Below are 17,988 nucleotides of genomic sequence, written 5' to 3' on the forward strand. Positions count from 1 at the left end.
TGAGTCAGGAATCACTCATTAGTAGCCAGTAGATCTCTATAGATTTTTTAGTGCAGAGCCCTGCACAAAAAACATTCTGTCACAACGGGCTGTCTGACCTTGTACAGGTTTTCTCTTTGAGCCGGAGACACTGTCAGTGTATATCTGCAACAAAAAAACAAAACAAAAGCATAATTACAGTTTTTTTAATTATCCATAGGCATAAATAACATCTACAATACTGAATGCACTGCATATTCAAACATTTAACATGTTTATAAATTCAATATGTATCATATACTTTCAAGTAATTAATATTCATGTAATTAATATTATTCAAATGTGATTTATATACAATAAATATTCGATATTTAGCATATAACAACCTGTATATTATGTTCATATCTATTTGCATATCCCTGATTATTAATGGCAACCTGGACAGTGTGTTCATCTATTTTTAAATCTCTGATTCTAGTTAATACGACTTGTATATTATGTTCATAGTGCATCCATCTGTAAATAATACCCATAGTTTTCTACAAATGCACTTTTAACTATATACTTACACTTACGGACAGTTTATTAGGTACACCTGTCCAACTGCTTGTTAATGCAAATTTCTAACCAGCCAATCACATGGCAGCCACTCAATGCATTTAGGCCTGCAGACATGGTCAAGAGGATCTGCTGCAGTTCAAACGGAGCATCAGAATAGGGAAGAAAGGTGAATTAAGTGACTTTGAATGTGGCATGGTTGTTGGTGCCAGACGGGCTGGTCTAAGTATTTCAGAAACTGCTGATCTACTGGGATTTTCACGCACAACCATCTCTAAGGTTTACAGAGAATAGTCAGAAAAAGAGAAACTATCCTGTGAGCGGCAGTTCTGTGGGCACAAATGCCTTGTTGATGCCAGAGGTCAGAGGAGAATGGCCAGACTGATTTGAGCTGATAGAAAGGCAACAGTAACTCAAATAACCACTCGTTATAACCGAGGTATGCAGAAGAGCATCTCTGAATGCAAAACACGTCTAACCTTGAGACGGATGTGCTACAGCAGCAGAAGACCACACCGGGTGCCACTCCTGTCAGCTAAGAACAGGAAACTGAGGCTACAATTCGCACCAGCTCACCAAAATTGGAAAATAGAAGATTTGCCTTGTCTGATGAATATCGATTTCTGCTGCAACATTCGAATGGTAGGGTCAGAATTTGGCGTGGATCCATCCTGCCTTGTATCAGCGGTTCAGGCTGGTGGTGGTGGTGGTGTAATGGTGTGGGGGATATTTTCTTGGCACACTTTGGGTCCATTAGTACCAATTGAGCATTGTGTCAACACCACAGCCTACCAAAGTATTGTTGCTGACCATGTCCATCCCTTTATGACCACATTGTACTCATCTTCTGATGGCTACTTCCAGCAGGATAATGCGCCATGTCATAAAGCGCGAATCATCTCAGACTGGTTTCTTGAAGATGACAATGAGTTCACTGTACTCAAATGGCCTCCAAAGCCACCAGATCTCAATCCAATAGAGCACCTTTGGGATGTGGTGGAACGGAAGATTTGCATCATAGATGTGCAGGACACAAATCTGCAGCTACTGTGTGATGCTATCATGTCAATATGGACCAAAATCTCTGAGGAATATTTCTAGTACCTTGTTGAATCTATGCCACGAAGAATTAATGCAGTTCTGAAGGCAAAAGGGCGTCCAACCCGGTACTAGTAAAGTGTACCTAATAAAGTGGCCGGTGAGTGTATATCCTGCACTTGCTGCTATTGCACTCCTGGTTAGACCTGAACTGCTTTGCACTTTTACATGGTACATTGACAATAAAGTTGAATCTAATCTAATCTAAAATTCACAATTGAGAATGTGTAGTTTTAATAACAGTTTTGTGAAGCACAACACATCATATCTGTGTATCATCAAAAGTGAACACAAACCAGGCTCCATACGATGAGCAGTCAGCCGTACTCACCAGGGAGCTGAGGATTGTGGGTATTTCCACAGATCCTCTTGGGCCATGATGTAGAGTCAGCGCATCATCAAGGTTTCAGCGAATCAGCAGCGGTTTATCACCATGGAAGCACTCAAGAAATATGCTCTGCACACAATAAAACATTATGATAAGATAGCGTATGGAAATATCTACTTAATGGGTTTTCACTATTCCCATCCCTCAGCTAAGGTTAGTGATGTGTGAGTGTGTGTGTGACATCTCCAGCTGTGCGTGTAAACAGCATGGGGTGGGAAAATGTATCTGGAGCGCAATGACAAAAATAACTGTCAGGGTGGAGGCACACCAGAAACACACACTAAGTCTCCAGGGGAATCACCTAACTGGGTACTGAATATGAATGAAATAATTTTTCACCGCGCAGATCAAAGGGCATGCATGTCTAAACATTAGAACCAAAAATAACTAGGGCTGGCTGATACATCCGCATTAAATATGTAAAATTTAAATATCCTCTTAAAAGTCACAAGAATTTTAATGCACTTATGAATATGAGTGGTCTGATTAATGTTTTAATAGCTTCAGCATCTCTTATTAAATGTAAGTAAATATATGTACAGTGCTCAGCATATATAAGTACACCCCTCACAAATCTATCTTTTAAATTCATATTTTAATAGGAAGCTACACAATACTTTATTTGTGCATATACATTAGATTAGTCAGTACTAAAGCCAAATCTGGAGCTTATCTAAAAAAATTACTTACGATAATGGTCCAAAAACTAGTACACACAAATTTATATGTTAAAGAAAAATATTAAAATATTGCAAAATATAAAAATACAAATTTAAAAAAGAGGAAAAATCAAGAGAATTAAAAACATTTTAAAATTAGCTAAAATTTTGTAGGTTGTGATTATTAAAAACTGCTTTCTTTCATCTGAGAAATATCGCTAAGTTACGAAGTATGCTATCCATCTCAGATGCAGAAAGGCTAGTCCATGCTTTATGACTTCTAGGCTGGACTACTGTAATGCACTGTTTGCTGGCTGCCCAGGCATCCTCTATTAACAAACTTCAATTAGTACAAAATGCAGCTGCCGGAGTTCTTACCAGTCTAGAAAATTTGATCACATCACCCCAAATTTATCCTCCTTTCACTGGCTGCCTGTTAAGTTTCGTATTGATTTTAAAATATTGCTTCTTACATATAAAGCTTTAAATAATCTAGCTCCTGTTTTTCTAACCAATCTTCTGTCTCGCTACAATCCAACTCGCTCTTTAAGGTCTTAAAACTTAGGGGTTCTGGTAGTACCTAGAATAGCAAAGTCGAGTAAAGGAGGTCGAGCCTTCTCATTTATAGCTCCTAAAACTCTGGAATAGCCTTCCTGATAACGTCCGAGGCTCAGACAACACTCTCCCATTCAAAACTAGATTAAAGACCTATCTGTTCAGTAAAGCATACACTCAGTGCACCACTTAGCGGGCTTCCACACCGGTTCTGCATCTTGTTGATATACACTATGAACAGCAGCTACGCTAATTATCTTCTTTATTCTCCATTTCCACCTGGGGATACTCTTCCCGAGGGCCCTCAGACTATGCAGAGTCACTGATTCGATCCAAGACCAACGACGAGATGATCCCAAGGTTTCCATATCCTGGACCAGGCCGTATCCTGAGCAGCTACTGTGATGGTCATGGAAGAGTGGAGAACATGAGACTCCTGTGACGCTCCAGAGACAGACGAGTCTTCGCTGAGGCCAGCTTCCAGCCTCCGCCACTGAGACTGCAGCTCTGCACGAGACGTTTGGCCAGCGGAGAAATTTTTTTGTGCAATATTTAGGTTGAATTTAGTTGTATTATCTTTTAATTTCTAAATATGTTCAAAATGACTAAAATATTATTTTAATAAATATATCTCTTTAATAAATCTGTTTTGATTAAATGCACCAAAATATATTGCCTATATTCACTGAGAAATGGATAAAAATATTCATTTTCAAAACGGGGTGTACTCAATTATGCTGAACACTCTATATTTAAAGCTTTTGAATTACAATAATAATAAAATTTGCATTATTTTAGATGATAAATATTAAAGTCTGTAAAAGTCCCAGAAGTTGCTGACAAAATATTGCGCAGTTATTTTTGCACATCATTCCCTCACATCAAACTAACAGCAACAACGGCCACTATACAAACCCAGAAACAAATGGACTTTGATTGAAAGCTGATTTTTTTCATTGGATTAACTTGCATGCATTAATTGTTCACCTAAAGAAAAACAATGTGCACTAGCAAAATAAACAATGTAAATGTTGACTTCACGTGGACTTTAAGATATATTTAAATCCCCCAGCTGTAAAATGATGTGTTTTTAATGTGATCATTATAAAATCTTGTTTCCAACACTAAATGAAGAGGATTACTTGAACTGCAAGTTTACTTCACCCTGTTTCTCTCTTTAAAAAAAAATAATAACCTCACAATTTAGAAGAATTAAAAAGCCAGATAATACATATTAGGCTTTGTATCCTCAGAATTAAAAAGATTTCTCATCATGTCCTACATCACAATTCAAATTTTTTAAATATCACAAAAAAAAAATCAAAATTGTGAGATGTAAATTTGAGCTGAGTGATAAAACTCAGAATTGTGAGATACACAGACACGATTACACAATGTAGGGCAGTAAAATCGCTACTAGTGACGTTACTAACTTCACTACATTCCTAGCAGCGTCGCTACTTTTTAAATAAAATAGCTTTTTAGTAGCGAAGCAATTTTTTTAGACAAGTAGCGCAGTATCGTCCACACAAGCTACATTTACTGATCGCAAATCAGTTAGTGACGGCATTGACATTCACGGAGCTGTGAGGTTGGTGGCTTGCCAATGAAAGTATAGGTTGGTAAGAATGACGATTTCTTCTTCTTCCTGTTTTACGGTGGTCGACAACAAACGTTTTGGTGCGTTACAGCCACCTCTCGCTTTAGTCGGTGACGTCGCCAACCATATATATATATATATATATATAGTTTACTGCAGTAAAGGCTAAAGTATACTATGGTAACTGCTATTAGTTCATGATTGTTACTAATGATACTACATTATCTAATGTAATTCATTAATGAAGAGCTGTAAATATATATATACAATACAATGCTTAGGGGGGTATTGAGGCAGAGTGGGGAAGTCCCAGAGTAAAATGAGAAAATATGATACACCGGTGTTTTGAAATATGGAAAAACTGTCTTTACGCTGTTTTCATCTGTTTTTATATTATTTGTTTTTATTTTATTTATACTTGTCTCTTTTATTCCTGTTTAAGTAAAGCATTTTCAATTGCCACTGTGTATGAAATGTGCTATGTAAATAAACATGCCTTGCCTTGCGTATTCCTATATATTTCCCTTTACTATAAATTGCTATAGTATTTTAAATGTGTAACACTGGGTTTTATTTGATTTTGTTTGTTTGTTTGTTTTTGCTGTTATTTGTTTCTGTGTGGTACAGCATATTATTTGCATTAAATAATTGAACTGAACAATTATGCCTCATATGTTTCATTGACAGTTTTATTGATCACTAAGATATGATCGACTAGGATTTAAGTTGTTTTAATTTAAAAATGAAAATTGCAAAAATAGCTTAGATGTAGCTTAGCTGCTTTTGCCAAGTAGCTTTTAGCTTAGCTTGCTATATTTCCCACAGGGTAGCTTTTACTGTAATTCAGCTACATTTTGAGTAGCTAATAGCATTTTTCAAGTAGCTTGCCCAACACTGCAATTACATTTTTTTATCAGTGGCACAAAACAAGCCTCCACAGAAAAGAGTGGGAGGAGAAAATACGGATACAGTGTGAAAAATTGGACAGATAAGCACTGCAATTTGGATTCAGTTTGCTACTTTGTGTATCTGTGCAAAACCCAGACCAGAAAACAAACAGAAGTAGAGCAGTTGAGTGTGGTGAGCTTTAATTAGAGATGTCAGACTGGTGGCAAACCTCCCTGAGATCCCTCTTTCACCATCATGCTTCTCTTGCTCGCACTCATGACCTTACAGAAAGCATGTGTGTATGTGTGTGTGTTTGAGTGTTTGAATTGAGCCTGACCACAGTAATTGACCCTTTGCTAAGCTCTGCACTCTTTGGTTTCTGTTCCCCGCTGAAGGAAAGCTCCACAGATCTAGCCTTAAGAATGAAATGAGGATTACTGTGAACATTGTGGTTTTCCGTAAAATGTGTTCATAAAGTACTTGGACTTGAATGAAGTGTGACTCTGCAAAGTAAATTCAAAATGAAACACTTATCACAGAGAAAAGCCTCATGTGAAAGCACTTAAGCCTCATGTTGTGTTTAAATTCTGGGTACAGCTTTTAAGGTGTTGGTCAAATTGACCCTTAATGTATTAAGTACAATTCAAGAAAAAATATCACAATACAAAAAAAAAAAATCAGGTAAAAGTTTGACATTATAAGTATGATCTTTTACCAAAAAAAATGTATATTAAAACAGTATGAAAAATCTACTAAAGAAACTTGATTGATATAATGAACAAATTTAAAGTAGGCATATTTATACTTGGGGCTGAAAAATACTTCATTATGATTGGCTGATGTACAATCTAAGGGGCCATTTACACAGAACAAATCTAAGCATCTAAAAATGCTGCATCTCCTATCCCTTGGATTGGGAAAACATCAAATTCTCCAATACTGTTTGCCCAAAATAAAGCTCACAATTAAATTTCATATTTGGAATCACCAATTAAATTTAAAGACAACTGTCTCATAAACGTTGTTTCTAAATGTTTGAATCAAACAAAAAAAAACTGCATTTTTTCAGGTTGCCCAAGTTATAAATCGTCACCTATGAATTATAAGGTTCTATCTGACATTATTTCTCGAAAAGTAATGCTTCAATTAATTATCTGTCAGATAGAACCTTATAATTCCAAGCGGAAAAGTACATTTTAGAATAAGTAGGTTCTATCTGCATTTGTTTAACAGAGCAAGGAAATTATGTCTGATATTATGTCACAGTATGTCTGATATTTTTCTTCTAGAGAAAGTTTTATTTTTTTTATAAATTTGTTTTATTTCAGCTAGAATAAAAGCAGTTTTTAGTTTTTAATTTTTTTAAAAACATTTTAAGGTCAAAATTATTAGCCCCTTAAGCTATATTTTTTTGATAGTCAACAGAACAAACCATTGTTATACAATAACTTGCCTAATTACCCTAACCTGCCTAGTTAACCTAATTAACCTAGTTAAATCTTTAAATGACACTTTAAGCTGTATAGAAGTGTCTTGAAAAATATCTAGTCAAATATTATTTACTGTCATCACGGCAAAGACAAAATAAATCAGTTATTAGAAATGAGTTATTAAAACTATTATGTTTAGAAATGTGTTGAAAAATGTTCTCTCCATTAAACAGAAATTGGGAAAAAAATAAACAGGGGGGCTAATAATTCTGACTTCAATGGTATATGAATCAGACAATCAGACATCATCCTGTCAATCAAACTATTTAAGAATCAGTAACTTGTGCGTTATACATACTGTATCATCCTCTGAATAACACACATTGCACTTTTGAGGTCATTTGCTGTGAGTATTCACTGAGATTCCAGAGCACTAGCCATAACACTGAAGCTGCAGAAACTGTCATAAAGACCACACGTCATAACAAGCTCCTCCCCTCGAGAATAATCATTCTATAGTGTTTGATGATTTGCTCCTTTACTTTTTTACGGTGGGGCTTAGATAACTAGAGTGCCCATATTGACCGTAGCATTTTTCCTTATTCAAAACTCTACAAGTGGCATGTCTTCTGCATTCTATAGTCTTTGGCATCATAATCTATTCCGTACATACTGATTGATCATTCATTCAAACATTTTCTTTTCAGCTTAGTCCCTTTGTTAATCTGTGGTCGCCACAGAGGAATGAACCGCCAACATATCCAACATATGTTTTACACAGCGGATGCCCTTCCAGCTGCAACCAAACACTGAGAAACACCCATACACTCTTACATTCACACACATACACTATAGCCAATTTTGTTTATTCAGTTCACCAACACCACATGTCTTTGTACTGTGGGGCAAACCGGAGCTCCCAGAGGAAACCCACGCAACCACGGGGAGAATATGCAAACTCCACAAGAAATGCCGACTAACCCAGCCAGGGCTCGAACCAGCGATTTTCTTGCAGTGAGGCGATCATGCTACCCACTTCGCCACCGTGACACCCACTGATTGATCAATTTACACATTTTTTGATGTAAAAATGTTTTTGAATGTTTTACAATGGATGGGAAAATGATGTCTGTTTCTTAATAAAGCCATGGAATGGCTTCAGAAGACTGGAGCACAGCACATGAGTCATGTTGACTACTTTAATGGTACTTTTATAGAGCCTTTTTGTCTGTTTAGAAGATGGCCTTATAAATCACAACCACTCTCCTTGTACTGTAAACAGCACCTCTGTTATTCTGCTTAAGATTTGTGCTAAAGAATAAAATAATGATGTAAATCTGATGCTGATAATTTTCATTGTGTGTAAAATATTCCTTTCAAAACAGTAATGCAATTGAAATTCTATAAAATAAAGCTTTCAGGGCTCTGTTGATTGGAAAAAAAAATGTTCCTGCTATTGTTCCCTGGAATGTGTCTTACGAAATGCAATTGCAGCAACTGAAACTTCAGAGAGGACAGACTCCACAGCTGAAGCCGGATTATTACACCCTAAACAGAATGAAATACAGCTTTACAGCTCGGTTCTTTTCCACTCCTAACTTCACTTAAAGAAATGAATTCTGCAGCACTTAAAAGAGACAGAGTTCGGCGTCTGGATGCAACAGCTATAATCATAACACACACCCTTAAATCCACTGGAGTCTTTACGAGGAGTGAAAAAAAGCAGGAATGTGAGGGAAAGCTGAAGAATTCTTGGTATGTCATTTTCAGAAGGCTTTAATTACCCATTTGGGAAAAAAAACACAATCACACCCCTCTCACTTATACACACTTAAACATACCTACGTATCTGCAGGTAGACAGACGTATGTGTCACAGATGAGGTTCCCACCTGTAAAACAGAGAAAAAAGACATGTGTGAATTCATAGTGTCACAATAAATAACAATATTATACAGAAACTAAATTCTAGCATGCTAAATAAAGCGCAGTTACTGACGGCCAGTTTTCAGTGGCTGAAAATAAAATGTTAAACAAACCACACAGAACAGAAGTAAATATGACCTACTGGATAATCCAACTGTGCAAATCAAAAACAGAGAGCGCGGTTCTGTGAAGCACATCCCGCTGAGGGTGAAAGAAAGCAAGACAGACGCTTGTGCTCACAAACAGGCGGACTGATTCGATTAAAAGACGTTTAATTGGCTGCAGAAAAATGCAAAGCTGGAGTGAACTGCTGCTCAAAACTGCACATATCTCTGCCCTGCTATTAAAGTGCATCCAATCAGTGTCGAGGAAGAAAAAAAAACAAACATAGCATGCACATAAACATGCACGCATAAACACACAGATGAATGCTGGGAAAGAGGCAGGTCGAGATCGTATTTCAGAGAGGAAAAATCCAAGGCCTTATATCAAAGACTCGCTTTCCAGCAGACTGCACCGAGAAAACAGCTGCCAAATGACAGAGAAGAAAAGAGGGAGGAAAAGACAGAGAGAGAGAGCGATTGAGTGCAAATGTAACAGAGAGGAAAAGTAGAAAGAGAAAGGCCATAGCGCTAAGGGTTTCCATCAACATCTGTATAAACAATCTGTGTGCATACAAGAAGCTTTCAGACACGTTTGTTAGTTGGTTGCCAGATTGTGCTTTCAAGCGTTAACCATGCAGCCTGATTAACCCATAGTAAAGACTTAAATAAAAGACTTCTGAATTGAATTTTACAAACATAAAATCCTAAATTATAGAAGATGTGGATGATCCATTGTGACAAAGACTGTAGAATACAGAATACACTTGTATAGAGCATTTCAATGTGGTGATATCATTGGCCCATATACCTTTTCTGCTTGCTATCGAACTATTTCATAACTGTAACAAGAGGCAATTCAATAATAACTTAAAGTTAAAACAGCTCTCATAACATTATTTATCAATATGTGGCCCTTATTAGATTTTCGGAAGCTGTAGAAATTAAAAGTGTAAAACAGGAAATATGCTGGGACCATTGTTTTTGTTTACATCCCTCAAAATTGTCTATAGATTAAAAAAAAATACAACAGTCAAAAAAAATACAACAGTCAACATGGACACTCTAATGAGGGAAGTGGCGCCTTTAAGTAAAGCAGCTAATGCTTCACTATAGAATAGGGCTGCACAATGGCTAAAATAAGAATCACATTTTTTATTTATTTATTTATTTTTTTTTTTTTGCTTAAAATCAAGATCACAATTTTCTCACGATTCTGTAGATGTAAAATTAAAGTTAATATGAGTAGGCTATAATTATTGTTAATTCTCAAACATCTGGTTAAACAACACTAATATTATTAGGCCTATGTGCAGTCTACTGTTGGTTAAAATGATACATTTTTTATATACTTGGGTTGCTGGACTTAAATTGACTTTAAATTTGTAATTATTAATAATTCAGTTGAATTACTGTGTTTGAGATATACACTGTAAACCATAATGTTGTCTTTACTTAAACAATTAAGTCAAGTTGACTGAACATAACTTAAAATTTAGCATTTTGGTCCTATCACCTAAAAATATGAGTTAATTTAACTTATGTACCATGAAAATGCATAAACTTAAGATTTCAAGTGTAGTGACCTCAAAATCATAAATAACCCTTTGAAAAAAATAGGTCATTTTCACAAATGCAGTCTTGACTGTAAAATTCTAATATGAGCAACCTTTTAAGTGCAAGGTCTTTTTTTTAAATCAGAAAACAAATGGCTTCAGGTATAATTATTCATCATAATGTGAATAAATGGCTACTTATTTTTTGTTAAAAATTTCTTTAAACATTTTTTCATAGTATATTATTATATACTATATATTATATATACACTGAAAACCCTAATAAGTTAACTGTACTAAATTATTGGAGTAAACTTGTTGCCTCAATTTAATTAAGTAATGCAGTCCCCCAAAACTTGCATATTTAAGTTTATTTAACTTGCCGGTTTTGTAGACTATACTTAAATTGTTCAGTTCAGCAAGTTAAATAAACTTAAATATGCAAGTTTTGATGAGTTCCAAGTTAATGAGTGGAGGGACTCATTCCAGATGTGTGTCCTTTACGACAGTTTCTTCAGTTTTATTGTTATGAACCTTCTGAGATCAGCAAACATGCTGTAATCTCAGCAAATACTTGCCTCACAGACATAAGAAATATACCTACACAAAGCTTGAAATATATACTTTTAAACAAACAAATTACACTTTAAAACAAATGTTCACTAGTTAGTGAAAATATGTGAGGTAGAGACTTTCGCATCTAAACAAATTATTTCAAATTAATTCCCACTTGGGCAAAAATACTTTTGGGGATTTTCTTTTTTTAAAACGTTATGCTTATAAAAACAAAAGAAGGCCATTTGAAAAAATCTTTCTTCTGTGGTGTGAAAAATAAGGCTATATGTGGCTTTGAACAACACCAAATGCGCCAACTGCAAGCAACTGACAACAAATGGGGACTTTTGCTTTAATCCGCTGCTTATCGAAGAAGTCAGCAGTAATCCCAAATGTGTTTTCACATGCAAGTTTCAGAAGAGATTTGAACAAAAGAATTATGCCAACTTTTGTCAGAAAAAGTCTGAAATTTCAGAATCACATGTTAAACATTTCTCATCAAAGGCTCTATATAAGGTCTCATTCATTAACATTATTACTTAATGCCTGTAATAGTTACAAATTAAAATCGACAGGTACAATACATATACAGTACAACACAATATATGTGGAAGAAAAATTTTAATGGTTCACTCTTAATAGTGAAGTTTCACAAACTAATTTCGAGAGGAGCATGTGATATAACTGATCTGAGCTGGTCTCTCATCTGTAATCATTAGTAACCCAATCAGATTAATCCAAACTCACTATAAGTAGTCTGTCTAAAACTACTCCCTAATCTCCGTTTTCCGAAAAAACGCCCTATCCACCCCATGTCCCCTTTTTTCCTCCTTTACCAGGGGGAGCTCTCAAGAACTACCTGAACTATATGATCATGCTCATTGACCAGGCGGGAGCCCTGGGCTCAATTATCTCCGAGCTCAGTGTTCTTGCCGGGGACAACATGCCAAACCTGCTATTATTATCAAGCAATATCTAAGTGTGAACTCTTGAAAATACTTAAATATTGTTAAAACAGTTTTTCACTTCTGTTAAACACATGTAAATTTGGAAAATGGTAGCCACAGACAAAGTAGGACAAAAAAAAATGCTAAGTCAAAAGTGTTTTCCAACATTTATTCATTCATTCACTTTCTCTTCAGCTTAGTCCCTTTATTACTTTGGGGTTGCCATGGTGGAATGAACCGCCAACTTATCCAGCATATGTTTTACGCAGCGGATGCCCTTTCAGCCACAACCCAACACTGGGAAACACCCGTACACTCCTGCATTCACACACATACACTACGGCCAATTTAGCTTATTCAATTTACCTGTACCGCATGTCTTTGGAGTGTGGGGGAAACCAGAGCACCCGGAGGAAACACGGGAAGAACATGCAAACTCTACACAGAAATGCCAGCTGACCCGGCCGGGGCTCAAACCAGTGACCTTCTTGCTGTGAGGTGATCGTGCTACCCACTGCGCCACCACGACACCCGTTTTCCAACATTCTTCACAATAATTTTCAACAGAAGAAACCAACCAACCCAATATGTTTGGAACAAATGGAAGGCGAGTGTATGAGGACAGTTTTAAATTTTGGAGTGAACAACCAGAACCTTACCATAAAGTGTTACCTGTAACATTGTACTCACTATAAATCTACATCAACAATTTCCTCATTTCTATTTCTAGGAGACATATCTGTGGCAAAGTTGATGAATTAAACTATAACCGAAGTCTCATGAGACCCCACATGTTCTTCTGTACTTCTGCAAACAATCGCTCAGGAACTTTTTTGATGACTGCGTACTGCCAGACTTTATAAATTAAGCAAATTGTAATGACTATAAGTAACACTTGTTTTGAAAACTTTCAGAAATGCTGTGCCCAAAAGTATAGCTAGGTCAGAATAAATGCATGCGCAGCACTTCAATAGTTTATATCTGCTGTGCTGCTGCTGATCAGAAAATGCTGACACGCGTCAACTGAAGGCTGTTTCTTTTGATGCAGTCGGTTCTGATACTGCTCATATAAAGAGTGACAAGTACGTATAGATTATATCATTCCCTAATAACCAGCGTAAGATGAAACATGATGGAAGATCATAAATCAATGCTGTCAAGCCAGACAAACACACAGCTAAAAGTTACATAAGAATCAGATGAGGAATATTGACTGATGCTGCATGACAAATGTGGCCGGGATTTTGTTTTCATAACACATTCCTGCAATTTGAGAAGAAAATTGTTTACCTAAATAATAATAAATCCATTTTAGTGATAAAAAAAATGAGTTTTGGTCATTTTAAAAACATTATTATTGACTGAAATCATGAACTTGGTCAATTTGACGACAATTTCTTAAAAGTTTAACAGAAATACTATTTACTGAAAATGGAAAATTATTATTTAACAAAAAATATATGTTATGAATTACAAAATGATAAATTATATTATAAATTGAATAAATTATTTATTACAAATTACATTACATTTTAGTTACCTTGTGAAGTATGTTTTTTTCTCTACTCCATTTCATTACTGCTAAAATAAAAATAGAAAAACAATTGTGTAATCATTCCTTAAAGGTAGTGTATTATTATTACTTCTAGTAGAAGTGTCATATTTCAGTCATAAAGATGAACCAAAGATTTATTTTGATTGATTGTTGTAAAGACCCTTAAAGACTGTAAAATACACAAGACACAAGAATATCACTTGTATAGTTTTGAATGAAGGAAAGTGTCAATATGGCAAATAAAGCTCCGCCTACTAGTACAGGAGCCAATCAGCGATCGCTATAGACTGACATTTCTCTGGGGTAAAGGCTCGGACCAGACGTGTGCTTTTACGACAGTTTTTTACAGTCAACAAATGGACCGGAATTACTTCAGAAGAGCAGCACCATCTGACCAAGTATTATTTAGAGGATGATAATGTGTAGAACGGCCATAAATGAGGTTGGTGTCGTGATCTCGTTCCTTTCGAGTGCGAACGTTTAGAAATAAAATTTATCAGACAGATGTTGTTTAATTTTATTGGTGACTCCACATATGTAATGTAATCGTAAGCTTGGCAAACAGTTTTGGAGAATTTGATGTTTCCACATTCAGACAGAATGCACAAGCATACCGCCCGAGAGGCATTTCAAAGATGGCTGCCAAGTGAAATGACTTGCCTTAAAGGGACTTTGGTGTACATACTGTAATATGATGATAGCTTTTCTGTCAAAAAAATTGTAAAATAGTGACATTACAATAAACATATGGAGATGAAGTTCAGTATTTGTGTCATAGACAAAACCATGCTATTCTTTCAGTGTATGACAGAAAGTTTCAGTCGACGTCATTCTCGTTCGAGGAAATGTCAAAGTAAAGCTGTCCGGGTTCTTCACAAATCTTCTGAGCAGCACTTCTCACAAACAGAGGCTTTTAACACATAAATACTTGTGTATAAATGTTCATTACTGACTTTTCTATTAACATGATTTGATTATAACTGCAGATCAATGGCAGTGCGAAATAGCCTACAGTAACAACTGCAATTATATAAAATAAATAAATGCAACATATATGAGAACACGGCGATGCAGTGGCGCAGTAAATAGTGCTGTCGCCTCACAGCAAGAGTGTGGAGTTTGCATGTTCTCCCTGCATTTGCGTGAGTTTCCTCCGGGTGCTTCGATTTCCCCCACAGTCCAAAGACATGCGGTACAGGTGAATTGGGTAGGCTAAATTGTTTGTAGTGTATGAGTGAGTGTACATGAATGTTTCCCAGAGATAGGTTGCAGCTGGAAGGGCATCCGCTGCGTAAAACATGTGCTGGATAAGTTGGTGGTTCATTCCGCTGTGGCGACCTCAGATTAATAAAGGGACTAAGCCGAAAAGAAAATGAATGAATGAATATATGAACACATACAGACACTTACAGTCTCTCATATGTTCCCAATTACAGAAAAAAAACTACACACAGCATACATTTAGTGCTTATTTGGGTTAAAAAAAAAACGACATGCAGCATAGCCCACAATCTGAGCAAACCTCTTCACCAGCACAAGTAACCTCCTGTTAGAAAGTATTTCCGTCATTCCCAGGTTAAAATAGTCCAAAAAGTGATGATAATAGCTAAACACTTCACTCTCGCGTTTGTCTGTTTATGACATAATCAGATGTCAGAAGCACTTCAATTATCATGCCCACGTTTTTATCATCAGCTTAAGAAGTTCATTATTTCATATATAGATGCACGGCAAGCGATCGCAAACTCCCTGGAGAAAGTGAAACTGCTCGCACTTTTAGACAGGCTCATAAAACAACAACAGGGCACAGCAGATTTTGTTATTCTTTGCTTTGTGGCTGTACATCAAGACAACGACAAGGTTTGTTTGAGCTCGGCTCAACCATGGCTCGTTATTATATATATATTATTACGGTGTAATGTCTCGGCTGTGTATTTAAAAATGGAGGTTTCTTTGTTTTCATTCTTCTGCTTGTATCAATACAGTTCAGCTGCACGTCTAGCTCCGCCTTATGGTACCCTTTTCTCGTGCTAGGTACCCTTTCGAACGGGTGCTAAAAAGTGTTACAGTTCCCTTTTAGGTACCCTTTGACAGTGGAAATGGCCATAAAAGCGTACCGAACCGTACTGTACCTTTCAGTGGAAATGGGCCATAAGACTACTAGAGATTATTAGCCAGATGTGAGTTGGAGGTGGTTGGAGCTAAACTGTGCAGAGTTGTGGCCCTCCAGGAATTGAGTTTGAGACCTTTGATTTATAGCAAATACACAAAAGTAAGTAATAATCTCGCTTGCTTTTTAATCGCTGTCTAGCGAGTTCTTAAACACCTGTGATTAGCCATTATGTTCACACGCTCAACAGAAATGGCTGTGATTGGCTCTAGCAGTCATCGCTGTTTACCCAGCAGTGACACAAACACTCAAGAACATCCACGTTCCCGTGTCTATCACAGCTGAGCTGATCCATGATAGATGTGGTGGAGCAAAGCCAGGTGTCTGGGTCCACAAGTATCCACAAGACTTCTTCTGTGCAACACACAAATGTCAGAAATATACAGTTGTGCAGCACCACCTTGTGTACCCGGGATTTCAGCTTTTTATTAAGCTAAATATTATTATGAAGCTTTTATTATCTAATGGAAGGGAGCTAATTTCTTTTACCAGTGAAAATCACATGGGTATGAATGATGAAAAATATTGTAAAAAAAAAAATGTGTACGATGAAGAGGAGTGAAAATTGTCCTGGTGGGCATGAACCTATAGAAACTAGTCATCCGTCACCAGTGGTGAGAAATTCTCAAAGGAAGTAAGCTGGGTGACAGCAATATCAGATGCTGCGTTCAATAAAATCCTCCTAGAAACAAAAACCTTTCCAATTCCTGTGGTTCAAATATACCAAAAATCATTAATTCCGCCAATAGTTATAGGAACTTTAAAAAGGCTAAGAAAGCCCCTGTATATCTGTTATGAAGCGGACAGGAGACAGAGGTAAGGAAACGTTAGGGTGTTTATTGAATGACAACAAGGAGCACATGAAGGATAGCCAGGAGGATCAGGAATGATGTTGGGGTCTTCTCCTCCGTGGCTGGGTAACAGGAATACACGAGGATGGACAGCACACACCAGATACAGCTGACAGAGGATGACACAGACTTGGAAGGACTGGAAGACAGGATGATACGGGAGGACCAGGAAGACTAGGGAGGAATACAAAGAGAACAGGTAAGTAAATCGTTTGTTTAGCTGAGGATGACTACGCTGAGTGGTCGCTCAGTTGTCCGCTTTCGTCGAGACGAGCCCGGACAATGAGCGACTGGAGTGCTGTGCTTTTATCTGGTGCTCGTGAATGTGATGCAGCTGTGTGCTCATTAGAAGTCAGGTGATGGTGATCTTCGTGAGTGGGGATCGTGAGAGCCTGACCAATCCGTGACAGTACCCCCCTCCCCAGGGCCCGCTCCTGAGGGCCGACCTCTCCGACGCCGTGGTGGTCTCCCTCTGCCTCTAGGCGCTGGGAACTCAGGGTGGCTCTCATGAAACTCCACCATGAGACTAGGATCGAGAATATCAGCTCTGGGAACCCATGTCCTTTCTTCGGGGCCGTACCCTTCCCAGTCCACCAGGTACTCCAACTGGCCACCACGACGTCGGGAACGCAAGATCTCCTTCACTGCGTAGACGGCTCCTTCTTCTAGGAGCAGTGGAGGAGGGGGTTCCTCTTCGTGGTCAGGCTCTGTGGAGGGAAGAACAGGATCGTGATAGGGTTTCAGGAGTGATACGTGGAATGTAGGGTGAATACGGTAGTGAGAGGGTAATTGTAGTTTGTAGGTGACGGGGTTAACCTGTTCCACGATGGTGAAGGGACCAACAAATCGGGGACTTAACTTGCGAGAGGGCAGTCGCATGCGTATGTCCCGGGTGGATAGCCACACCTTTTGTCCGGGTGTGTATCTGGGTTCTTCAGACCTTTTCCTATCGGCGGTTACCTTGCTTCGACGGACTGCCCTCTGCAGATGTTGATGAGCCTCGTCCCAGACTCTCTCGCTCTCCCGGAACCAGTGATCCACTGCGGGGACATCAGATGGTTCGCCATCCCAGGGAAAGAGCGGTGGTTGGAAGCCCAGGACGCACTGGAATGGCGTGAGTCCGGTGGAGGGTTGCCGCAGTGAATTTTGGGCATATTCTGCCCAGCCCAAATA

General features: G+C 37.6%; 1 protein-coding gene across 3 annotated transcripts in view; it reads right to left on the reverse strand.

The window, feature by feature from the left end:
- apbb2b (amyloid beta (A4) precursor protein-binding, family B, member 2b) overlaps nucleotides 1-17,988 on the reverse strand; it is a 106,253-nt gene that overhangs the window by 61,412 nt on the left and 26,853 nt on the right. For all 3 annotated transcript variants that reach the window (XM_056460433.1, XM_056460426.1, XM_056460417.1), the window contains exons 2-4: nucleotides 8,997-9,046; nucleotides 1,967-2,092; nucleotides 99-144 (exon numbers count right to left, since the gene is read on the reverse strand). The gene's annotated coding sequence lies outside the window, so the exon portion shown is untranslated. The remainder of the gene's footprint in view (nucleotides 1-98; nucleotides 145-1,966; nucleotides 2,093-8,996; nucleotides 9,047-17,988) is intronic.

This window comes from Danio aesculapii, chromosome 1 (genome assembly GCF_903798145.1).
Source record: "Danio aesculapii chromosome 1, fDanAes4.1, whole genome shotgun sequence".
In the NCBI taxonomy this organism is placed as follows: domain Eukaryota; kingdom Metazoa; phylum Chordata; class Actinopteri; order Cypriniformes; family Danionidae; genus Danio; species Danio aesculapii.